This window comes from Melitaea cinxia, chromosome 2, assembly GCF_905220565.1.
Source record: "Melitaea cinxia chromosome 2, ilMelCinx1.1, whole genome shotgun sequence".
Classification (NCBI taxonomy): domain Eukaryota; kingdom Metazoa; phylum Arthropoda; class Insecta; order Lepidoptera; family Nymphalidae; genus Melitaea; species Melitaea cinxia.
Window position 1 is genome coordinate 17,142,603 of NC_059395.1, and position 12,563 is coordinate 17,155,165.

Sequence of the window (12,563 nt, forward strand, 5' to 3'; positions counted from 1 at the left end):
TATAAAGCATCACATGCACCACGGAGTATTTACAAGTACACAACCTTAACCCAAACTGTGTGCCAGCCCTGGAGTAACCTTGGAACTGTATCGAGCGGCGAGGCCGGCAACATTGACCTATTTTGACGGATAAGGATGTACTTTTACCAGAAAACTATAAAATAAAAAAAAAAAAAAAAATAAAAAAGAAATAATTAGTACCTCTCTAGAGCGTATCTTTTTAGAGTTTTATAAGCGTAAGTATTAGAAAACCAAATATGTATAGCATTTTTACAGTAAAAATACTACAGATAATTACAGAGTTTTCTTTTGGTATGTTGACTTTTACATTTCTTATATATTTCTTTATATTTCTATTTTATAGAGACCCTTGTAAATGCTAATTTGCAAATATTTACTTGCGCAATCGCATAAATTCCATATAAAAATGTTTAGCTAATAATTCTCTAATATGCTGTATTCCTACAATCTTACATTATTTGCTCTAATGAAAAGAAAAATAGAAGAAAAATGAACAACTGTTATGTAATCTATAATATAAAAATGAGTCGCTGAATGTGTTGCTAAGCGCAAAACTCGAGAACGGTTGGACCGATTTCGCTAATTCTTTTTTTAAAATATTCCTTGAAGTACGAGGATGGTTCTTACGGAGAGAAAAATTCTAAAAAAATAATAATTTAAATTTCCTGAAAAAGTCTAAAAACAACACTTTTCTATACTCCTATACAAAAGATTTGTGATAATACTTAAAAGTCAATTTGAACTTTAATACCATACGATAAAGTTTGTGTTAGGCGATACGAAGTTCGCCGGGTCAGCTAGTATAATAATAAAACTATATGAAATACTTGTTAAAAGAGTTTACTAGTTTCTTTTTAGTTTATAGGGGTACAAAAGTTAGTTATAAGAGCACTAAACTAATAAAATTAATACCATTTTAAATAAAGTAATTAAATTAATAAATAATCTAGACAAAAGTATATGGCATCCCTAACTTTTAAATGCGTAACCGCCTCGACTTGAGTGTGAAGGACATTCTAAAGTATTATGGATCTTAAAATACTACCACTTAACTCTTAGAAAGTATACTGTCCCTTCTAAACTTTTCTTCTCAACATTTTTCTATATCCGAAAAATTCGTATTGTACCAAACAATATTTCATTATGTAATGATAGGCCATAAATTATTCATTATACAATAATAAGCAAAAGATAAATTAACCTCTAAATATTCTAGAGAATAGAGACAAATGATTAAAATAATTTAGAACAATTGAATATGGAGCGGGGTCATCTGTTAGTGTATCGTTTACTAACAAGATCAAAGAGCCCATAGACACGTAATACAATTTATGAAAATGATCATCTAACTAAAGTTAACGCTAAGGGCCTGTTTTACCAGTTGCGAATAAAGTTTATCCTAGACATAAGTTACGAATAGACTTTAATATCAGAAGGTATGACGCGTTGGTGCAACGGTCACAGCACTGGTTTGTGGCTGGTGCGCTGGCGGTTGCCGGCTCGATCCCGCACATGACAAACATTTGTATTGGCCATACCGATGTTTGCCGTGGTGTGGGTATTTGTGCAGTCCTTTTGGGTCTCCCCACCGTGCCTCGGAGAGCACGTTAAACCATCGGTCCCGGTCGTTATCATGTACTTGATAGTGATCGTTACTCATAGTAGGGAATATATCCAAAAACCGGAATTGAGCAGCATGGTGAATTAAGCTCTGATCCTTCTCCTATATGGGGAAAGAGTACTATGCCCAGCACTGGGATATTACAGGCTGAAGTGTAAAGCGTATCAGAACGTAGAATAGGCAATATTCGACGGTGAAAAAAAATAATGTATCATAAACTTTTATCTGTTGGATACCGTCATCCGTCAAATAGCGTTAACGGCGACCAGACCAGACAGGGCCCTAAGTATATACTAAAATACAGTTCCTATGAAAATGACAGGATATGAAAGCGGTCGGAGACAATAAAACAACGAAATAGTGGAGTAGATAAAACCTTGGAAGTTATTAAGTCATAAAAAGGGCTGTTTACGTTAAGGAAGTTATCAATACACTATCAGTGTTACAAAGACGGACATAATAAATAACCTGTTTAAAATCTTAATATTATTACTATTGGTGATAATTAAAAGTAAATAACACCAGATAGGAACAAAGTTCCTCATTATAAAATATTAATTTCAACTTCTATTCAAAGTATAAAGAAAAGAATTATTCAGGTGTACATTTTTATTATGATTTTCTTATTGATAAAAATCAAAAAAACTACTTTCAAAAATATCTTAACACCTTTATTTTAGTTACAACTAGCTGTGCCCGCGACTTCGTCCGCGAGGAATTTAACAAAAAAAGTTATTGTTCAGTTCGCATAGTTATAAAATGAATAAATTTCAAAATAAAAGTAGCCGAAGTTGCTCCTTATTACATAAGCTATCTGCCAGTGAAAGTCCCATCAAAATCGGCCCAGCCGTTTCAGAGATTAGTCGGAACAAACAGACAGACATACAGACAAACAGATTAACAAAAATTGTAAAAAATGCTACTTTGGTATATGTACCGTGTATACATCCATAATATGCATTTAGTAAAAACCGGTTATTTTAATATTACAAACAGACACTCCAATTTTATCTAAAATCTATAATCTATAATCTATAATCTATAATATAATATATATAAAAGCGAAAGGTCACTCACTCATCACGAAATCTCCGAAACTATAACACCTACAAACTTGAAATTTGGCAAGTAGACTCCTTATAGAACGTAGACATCCGCTAAGAACGGATTTTACGAAACTCGACCCCTAAGGGGGTAAAACGGGGGTTGGAAGTTTGTATGAAAGTCTTATGTTTTTAAAGTAAGAGACTTGAAATTTAAAATATATGCTCTATAGATGATGAGAAGGTGTCCAAATAATGTATCTTTAGAAATCAACTCCCTTTTGGGGTTAAAACGGGGGATGATAGGTTGACTCACTCATCACAAAATATCCGAAAGTATAATATCCACAAACTTGAAATTTGGCAGAAAGGCTCCTTATAGATCGTAGACATCCACTAAAAACGGATTTTACGAAATTCAACCCTTAAGGGGGTAAAATAGGGGTTGGAAGTTTGTATGAAAGTCTTATGTTTTTGAAGTAAGAGACTTGAAATTTAAAATGTATGCTCCATTGATGGTGAGAAGGTGCCTAAATAATGTATATTTAGAAATAATCTCCATTTTGGGGTTAAAATGGGGGATGGTAGGTTGACTCACTCATCGCGAAATCTCCGATACTATAATACCTACAAACTTGAAATTTGGCAGATTAGGCTCCTTATAGAGGGTAGATATCCACTAAGAACGGATTTTACGAAATTCGACCCTTAAGGGGGTAAAACGGGGGTTGGAACTTTGTGTGAAAATCCCATGTTTTTGAAGTAAGAGACTTGAAATTTAAAATGTATGCTCCATTGATGGTGAGAAGGTGCCTAAATAATGTATCTTTAGAAATAATCTCCATTTTGGGGTTAAAATGGGGGATGGTAGGTTGACTCACTCATCACGAAATCTCCGAAATTATAACAGCTAAAAACTTGAAATTTTGCCGATAGGTTTCTTATAGGGCATAAACATCTATCGAGAACGGATTTTACGAAACTCGATCTCTAAGGGGATAATACGGGGGTTGGAAGTTTGTATGAAAGTCCTATGTTTTTGAAGTAAAAGACTTGAAATTTAAAATGTATGCTCTATAGATGATAAAAAGGTGACTAAATAATGTATCTTTAGAAATCAACTCTCTTTTGGAGATAAAACGGGGGATGGTAGGTTGACTCACTCATCACGAAACCTCCGAAACTATAACAGCTACAGACTTGAAATTTGGCAGGTAGGTTCCTTATAGGGCGTAGACATCCGCCAAGAACTGATTTTACGAAAATCGACCCCTAAGGGGATAAAACGGGGGTCGGAAGTTTGTATGAAAGTCTTATGTTTTTGAAGTAAGAGACTTGAAATTTAAAATATATGCTCTATAGATGGTGAGGAGGTGTCCAAATAATGCATCGTAATCTATATATATAAAAGAGAAAGGTCACTAACTCACTCATCACGAGAACTCAAAAACCACTGGATGGTCTATCCATCCAGGTTGGACAAAGATAAAATTTGGCAGGGAGGTAGATTATAGTTAGCAGACGTCCGCTAAGAACGGATTTTACGATATTCCACCGCTAAGGGGATTTAATTGGAGTTGATAGTTTGTATGAAACATATACAGCCTGAAAATAAAACTAAAAATGTGGTGTATAGAGAGGTTTTATAAAAATAACTATTAAATTATACTAAATTGTGCTTTTTAAAAAGTTACTCAGTTTGATAAGCATTTCAACTGATTGATTTCAACTTGAACGATTGACTTAAATAAAAAAATAATTTGCGTTAAACATCTTAACAGTAATGCATAGATATGCGCGAACATCATAACCACGCGAACGTAATCGCGGGCAACAGTTAGTGTATTATAAAATCAAGTCCCCAAAAGTGTATGTGATCGATTCGCTCAAAATCGACTGCACGGATTTTCATGCGGTTTCACCATTGGAAAGAGGGCTCCACCATTGGCAAGAGGAAGGTTTACGAAACGGCTAAGCCGATTTTGATGAGAGTTTCACTGGAAGTTTGCCGGGAAAACTTTGTGACAAACTAATTTCAACGCGGGCGAAGCCGCGGGCACAGCTAGTTTATTTATATAGATGATTTAAAAAATATACAATAATTATCGAATGATATAATAATAATAGCAAACTGCAATAATAATAATAGTCATCTTGTAGACCATACATTAGACACTGTATTGCCATCATACATGGACTATACAACAACATAAGGAACTTCGTTTGTTACGAAACGCTCTACGCCAGGATTTGCTGACCGGAGTTTGCTCCGAAACATTCCCACGACTCGAATCGTTAGCCGGAGCCTGTTGTGAAACTTTCCCACCTGAGCATCGTACCTGAGCACTGTGTGAAAACGACCCAACACGAAGAATGCAACACAACCCGAAGCCCCGACTGAACGATGCTCCTTTAATTTTTAAGTCACTCTTGTTTCTCACACCGAACAATTGTCACGTGTAATTAATTATAATTTAGTAATAATAAATTTAATTTTTAATTAAATTTTGCTTTTTTTGCAACCCGGCTGTCGCTGTTATAATTTGTTCCAAAACATTTAGTTGATCAACATACAAGGTAAATATATTCATAAAAATGATCGTAGGCAGTACGAGGAGCAATATTGTCACTTTTTTTCACAATAACTATATTGACACTTCATAACAAAACAAAATGGATTAAAAACTGGACAGTTAAAAAAAATCAAAATCATTAAGAGGACTTGACCACGTCGGAGGCTCTGTATATTTTTACAATTAAAACTACGATAGTGATGTCCCTTTGCAAATCTACGAGTATCTGAGTCATACATCCACGCATTGCAAGGCTGCATCGCATACACTTACTTCTCAATTGTCTCTTGAATTTCCTCTGTGGTTTTACAGTTGTATCAATCCATAATATATTAGATGACGTTTATCGTTGAGTACAATTCCATTCATATGAATTATGACGGTACATTATTTTGCATATAAATAGCCTGCTTTAAGTTGCGTATCTATTGAGGCAATTTATATGGTTTTTGCCTATAAATTAAAGTCCTAATACTTTTAGAGTCTCAATTTTGTAGATTAGTAAGTTCAAATTAATGAATTGTTTATCTTAAATATTAGTTTCTTAGATAATAATTGATTATATGGATAGTGATTAAATTAAATTTATCTCAATATACGATTATCTAAAAAAACTACTCTCTCTACTAACGGACTCGCGCACCGAGGGTTCCGTACAAACAAAGTTATTAAAAACATTTTTATTTTAATGTAACTAAAAATGTATGCTTTTCGCAATTTTCCCTTTATCTGTGCTATAAGACGTTGCTTTGTAACAAATTTCAAGATTCTGAGTTTACGGAAAGTACCCTGTAGGTTTTGATGTCGATCTTTGGTCGAGTTTTTTCTTTTTGAGGTACGGAACATTAGGTCATTAACCTTTAGTGAAAATCAACGTCATCAGAGCTTATTCAAGTGAATGGTATATTTGCCGTTACCTTGTTGGTATAAAAATATAATTGTAAATAAAATCACCTAAATTACAAAATATGGAAATAAATCAAGAACTGGTCTGAAACTAATGAGTGCGTATTTATTTATATCTTTATATAGAATGTATGTGAAACGATTGATTGTTATTATTTTTATCCCTATTGCAAAATTAAACGAAGCTCGATCCGCAAATCGGTAACAAAGCAAAATCATTAGACGCGAGCAATGAATGTGGTTTTGCGTTACATCATTAGAAAATATATCAGTTTCGATTTTTTTCCATAACTTTCTGTTAGCAACATAAAAGTACATATTGTCTCTTTGCTATACTGCGGCTTTTAAGTAACACACGTTTTAACATCGAAGAGGTTAGTAAAAGTCCACTTCTTTCCTACTCAAACCACTTTGACCTATTTAGTCGTGGTTATTGTCGTTCTTATTTACTGTACTACTCGAACTTCATGCCATAATTTTTTTTGCATCAAAATATCGCATTTTATTAGATATTTACATGTAGTTAATAACTCAAAAACCACTTGTCAGATCTCGCTTAAATGGAAAAAAATATGACATGTATCAGCTTACATCAGATTAACCAGTAAAGAGTTATGAGAAAACCCACATAAGATATACAATCAGTTTGAGAACCTCCTCCAATTTTGAAATTGGTTAAAAAAATAAGCTCACGCCTTAAAATGTAGGAATAAATAAATATCATCACATCAGCCTATCGCAGTCCACTACTGGACATAGGCCTCCACAAGTTCGAGCCAAAAATGGCGCGAACTCATGTGTTTTGCCCATAGTCACAACGCTGGGCAGGCTGATCGGTGACCGCAGGGCTGGCTTTATCGCACAGATGACACTGCTGCCCGTCTTCAGCCAGTGTATTTCAAAGCCAGTAGTTGGATGGTTATCCCACCATAGGTCGGCTTTTTAAGTTCCAAGGTGGTAGTGGAACTGTGTTATCCCTTAGTCGCCTCTTACGACACCCACGGGAAGAGAGGGGGTGGCTATATTCTTTAAATACATATAGTAATAATATTTAGGTACATTTCAATTACCAAAGTGGTACAAGGAAAACAGCTGACAGGAAGGTAGACGATATAATTCAATGGAGCTGTCATCAATCACCTGCTTAGAATTCAAGTAGTAACTTCAAAAGTGTCCTGTTTTGAACATTAATATTGTCATTAGGAAAATTAATTACTAGGATATTTCTGTTGGTCTGACTCGGGCATTTTGATATTAGACGAAAATTATTAATTTGTATTTAGTGAGTGTTTAGATGTTTCACATTTCAAATTTAATTAAACTAAAAATCCAAGATTAAATAAAAATTTGTATAAATTGTTCCGTTTCATTATTTAAACGATATTATTCTTTAGTTATATTAATCCTTTAGAGGAGACAAAAAAGGCTTTACAGAGCGCTACAACTTTCCTCTCCTTTTAAACACTTCAAGAAACGTGCTTTTAATTTTATATACATAATTATTTCAGGTTGTTTACACAGAGCGGATACTAATCGCTATAATTTGTAAATGAACAAAGTTAAAAAGCACATTCAAACGCATACAACAAAAGGTTAATGATATTTTAACTGCTACTTCTCACTCTTGTCAATCTGTCTGTAAAGGTGTTTAATGAAGATAAATAGATTGTTATATTTTTTTAACGACGTGTTGGTACCACGGTCGCAGCATTGGTTTGTTTGTTGTGGCTGTTTCCCGCACATGACAAACATTTGTATTGGGCCATACAGGTGTTTGCCGTCATCTGGGCGTTTGTGCAGTCCTTGTGGGTCTGCCCATCGTGCCTCGGAGAGCACGTTAAGCTGTCGGTCCCAGTTGTTATCATGTAACCTGATAGCGATCGTTACTCATAGTATCACGGGAAGATATCCGCCAATTCATATTGGAACAGCGTTGTGGATTAAGCTCTGGACGTTTGTGCTTGTGTATTATGTGCGTTTCCTGACCCCCGATACAGGAGATAATCCTACTGGGGGCCGTTGAGTGTGAAGCGTTTATTTATTTATTTATTATTTATTTATTATTTATTTATTATTTATTTATTATTTATTTATTATTTATTTATTTATTATTTATTTATTTATCTATAATATATATAAAAGCGAAAGGTCACTCACTCATCACGAAATCTCCGAAACTATAACACCTACAAACTTGAAATTTGGCAAGTAGACTCCTTATAGAACGTAGACATCCGCTAAGAACGGATTTTACGAAACTCGACCCCTAAGGGGGTAAAACGGGGGTTGGAAGTTTGTATGAAAGTCTTATGTTTTTAAAGTAAGAGACTTGAAATTTAAAATATATGCTCTATAGATGATGAGAAGGTGTCCAAATAATGTATCTTTAGAAATCAACTCCCTTTTGGGGTTAAAACGGGGGATGATAGGTTGACTCACTCATCACAAAATATCCGAAAGTATAATATCCACAAACTTGAAATTTGGCAGAAAGGCTCCTTATAGATCGTAGACATCCACTAAAAACGGATTTTACGAAATTCAACCCTTAAGGGGGTAAAATAGGGGTTGGAAGTTTGTATGAAAGTCTTATGTTTTTGAAGTAAGAGACTTGAAATTTAAAATGTATGCTCCATTGATGGTGAGAAGGTGCCTAAATAATGTATATTTAGAAATAATCTCCATTTTGGGGTTAAAATGGGGGATGGTAGGTTGACTCACTCATCGCGAAATCTCCGATACTATAATACCTACAAACTTGAAATTTGGCAGATTAGGCTCCTTATAGAGGGTAGATATCCACTAAGAACGGATTTTACGAAAATCGACCCCTAAGGGGATAAAACGGGGGTCGGAAGTTTGTATGAAAGTCTTATGTTTTTGAAGTAAGAGACTTGAAATTTAAAATATATGCTCTATAGATGGTGAGGAGGTGTCCAAATAATGCATCGTAATCTATATATATAAAAGAGAAAGGTCACTAACTCACTCATCACGAGAACTCAAAAACCACTGGATGGTCTATCCATCCAGGTTGGACAAAGATAAAATTTGGCAGGGAGGTAGATTATAGTTAGCAGACGTCCGCTAAGAACGGATTTTACGATATTCCACCGCTAAGGGGATTTAATTGGAGTTGATAGTTTGTATGAAACATATACAGCCTGAAAATAAAACTAAAAATGTGGTGTATAGAGAGGTTTTATAAAAATAACTATTAAATTATACTAAATTGTGCTTTTTAAAAAGTTACTCAGTTTGATAAGCATTTCAACTGATTGATTTCAACTTGAACGATTGACTTAAATAAAAAAATAATTTGCGTTAAACATCTTAACAGTAATGCATAGATATGCGCGAACATCATAACCACGCGAACGTAATCGCGGGCAACAGTTAGTGTATTATAAAATCAAGTCCCCAAAAGTGTATGTGATCGATTCGCTCAAAATCGACTGCACGGATTTTCATGCGGTTTCACCATTGGAAAGAGGGCTCCACCATTGGCAAGAGGAAGGTTTACGAAACGGCTAAGCCGATTTTGATGAGAGTTTCACTGGAAGTTTGCCGGGAAAACTTTGTGACAAACTAATTTCAACGCGGGCGAAGCCGCGGGCACAGCTAGTTTATTATAAATGCGAAAGTTCGCGAGTATGGATGAAAAAATGGATTTGTAACTCTTTCACACAAGCATAAAAAAATGATTGTAATAAAACTTACGACGAATATAGCAAAAGATCCAGAATACAGCATAAGCTACTTTTGATTGTATTATTCTCACGGGATCAAAAAATACCAGGGTGAAACCATCTAGCTGCCTAAATTGGTCTGTTTTCGTTACTTTAATTTGTGTTTAATCAAAAGTCTTTGGGATTAATGTCTTTGCAATTAATTGAAGAACATACAGACATTTTCCAGTTTTCCATCTATCCAATATCGTATTTCTTTCCCTACCAGCTTTAATCGGATATTCGTTTGTGGAATTTTTTGAAAAACAACGGAAGGAATTCTTCGAATATTGCTCGTGTTTCGACGAATATTTGTAGCTTGGTAGGATTATGAACCTCTTTTGATGCGTTTCATTTATCCTAGTATTTTTCCTGAGTCCGATTGTCTTGCTACTCCATATATTACATATTATTGATTTTTATACAAAGTTATTTCTATGCGACTCTTTTATCTAGCCCGCTTGGCTTTTCGAATAATTGTATTAATGAAAGTAAGGTTCGTATAATAACATGGGTCGAAATTTTATACATATAAAATATGTGTGGGATTTCTGTAACTTTATAAATTGGAAATATAAAAATTGATCTTTTAACTGACTTGTATTTCTGATTTTTATTCACTCTACTCTCATACTAGAGTTTATTGTTCGAAGTAAATTGGATGCGATTTCATCATTTTGAGAATTGTCCAGGTGCAGGGAGTGATATGAAAAATTCTTTAAACGTTTATTTTATTTCGGTTTATCCCAGAGGATCTATCACATAAAACATAAAGTCGGTTTCATTTGTGCACATGCAACAAACGATCGTTACAACTTATAAGCTTACTATTCGCCAACTTGCAGAAGTGCAAGTGTGATTGATAAATTTTATGATTCGTTGTATTGGAGAGGAGGGCTTAAGGATTTATTATTAATTTGCAGCCTTTGCCACCCAATGTGAAAAAACCAGGCTCTTAAGCTAACTTAACTAACTTAAAAATGTAGTAGAAGCTAAGCAAGTTAAATTAAATATAAAGTTAACAGTAACTATTTCATTTCTAAAATAAAGTATATATTTTATAAACTATTAGCGAACCTACCCGGCTTCGCGTGGCTGCAAACACTAACAGTGTTCCTCTACTATATTATGCATGTATTATACATATAAACCTTCCTCTGGAATCACCCTATTTACTAATGAAAACAGCATTAAAATCCGTTGCGTAGTTTTAAAGATCTAAGCATACAAACAGCGGGAAGCGACTTTGTTTTATACTATGCAATTATACTAAATGTATACATTTGTAGGTCGTTTATATCACTAGTTTGTAAGTAGGAGAATAACAGCGCACGATATTTAATTCATTATTTTACTAGCTGCACCTGCGACTTCGTCCGAGTGGATTTAACAAAAAGGTTATTGTTCAGTTTGCAGAGCTATACAATAAATAAATTTGTAAAATAAAAGTAGCCTAAGTTACTCCTTACTACATCAGCTATCTACCAGTGAAACTCCCGTCAGAATAAGTCCAGCCGTTTCTGAGATAAGCCGGAACAAAAAACAGACAGACGGACAGACAGACAGACAGACAGACAAAAATTGTAAAAAATGTTATTTTGGTATATGTACCGCATTTAGTAAAGAGTGGTTAATTTTAATATTACAAACAGACACTCCCATTTTATTTATTTGTATAGATAGTTTAAACAGTTACGTAAGTTTCTTTTAAATTTATTCTAGCTTGCGTTGCAGTACATTTCCTTTACGAAAGCGAATTTTTTTATCTAAACTTGAATTTATTAACTAAGAAGCCGGGTAAAAACAGTACGTCTAAAACGTACCTTTGATGTTTCTTTGCGAGTAAATATTAGAGCTTTATTAAATAATGTTATGGAAATATTCTTATGAAAGGAAATCTGTTCAGAATGTTTCAATTTTCAGTGTTATAATTTTACCAAATGTTTAATAACTCGTGTTTCTCATTCTTGGTGTTAATTTGTTTATTAATATACAAATTAACACCTAGCGTAATATTAATAAAACGTAAATATAAGCGTAATATAGAATACATTTTTATAACATGACACTTTTTTTCTATTACATATGTCACAAACATGTTGTCGATTGTCATGCATGTTCAAACAATTTCGTTTTTCTCTGCAAAACCATTCAACGGGCGATGGCTAAAATTTGTTTGTTGCTTTTTTTTCAGTCGAATCAAAAATGAGTCAGATTGATGTAACTCATTGTCTGTTTTATGCTACGCTGTTATTCTTGTAATTGTTTCTGTACCATTCTCCAAATATATAAATAAATAATAAATAAACCTGTAAGAAGCTAAACAAACAATCAATCATTAACATATGTTAATGTATCGAAGGACTTAACGTGATAATTTTGTAACGTAGTGATTTTCTCCACTACATATGGAGGTGCTTTACAACTAATTACGCAAAATCTCTCGTGGCGTATTACTGCAACCATTGGAAGATACACATAAAAATTCAAATACACATGCAAAGTTATGCACAGAGATACACATACATGTACAACCATACACACACATGCATAGCACGCTTAAACGCTTAAACTCAACACGTCTTTGATATCTAACGGTAGACCATATTGTGTTGAAAAGTATTTTGAATAATATAAATATTTTATTTATAAAAATAATAATAAAAAAAAT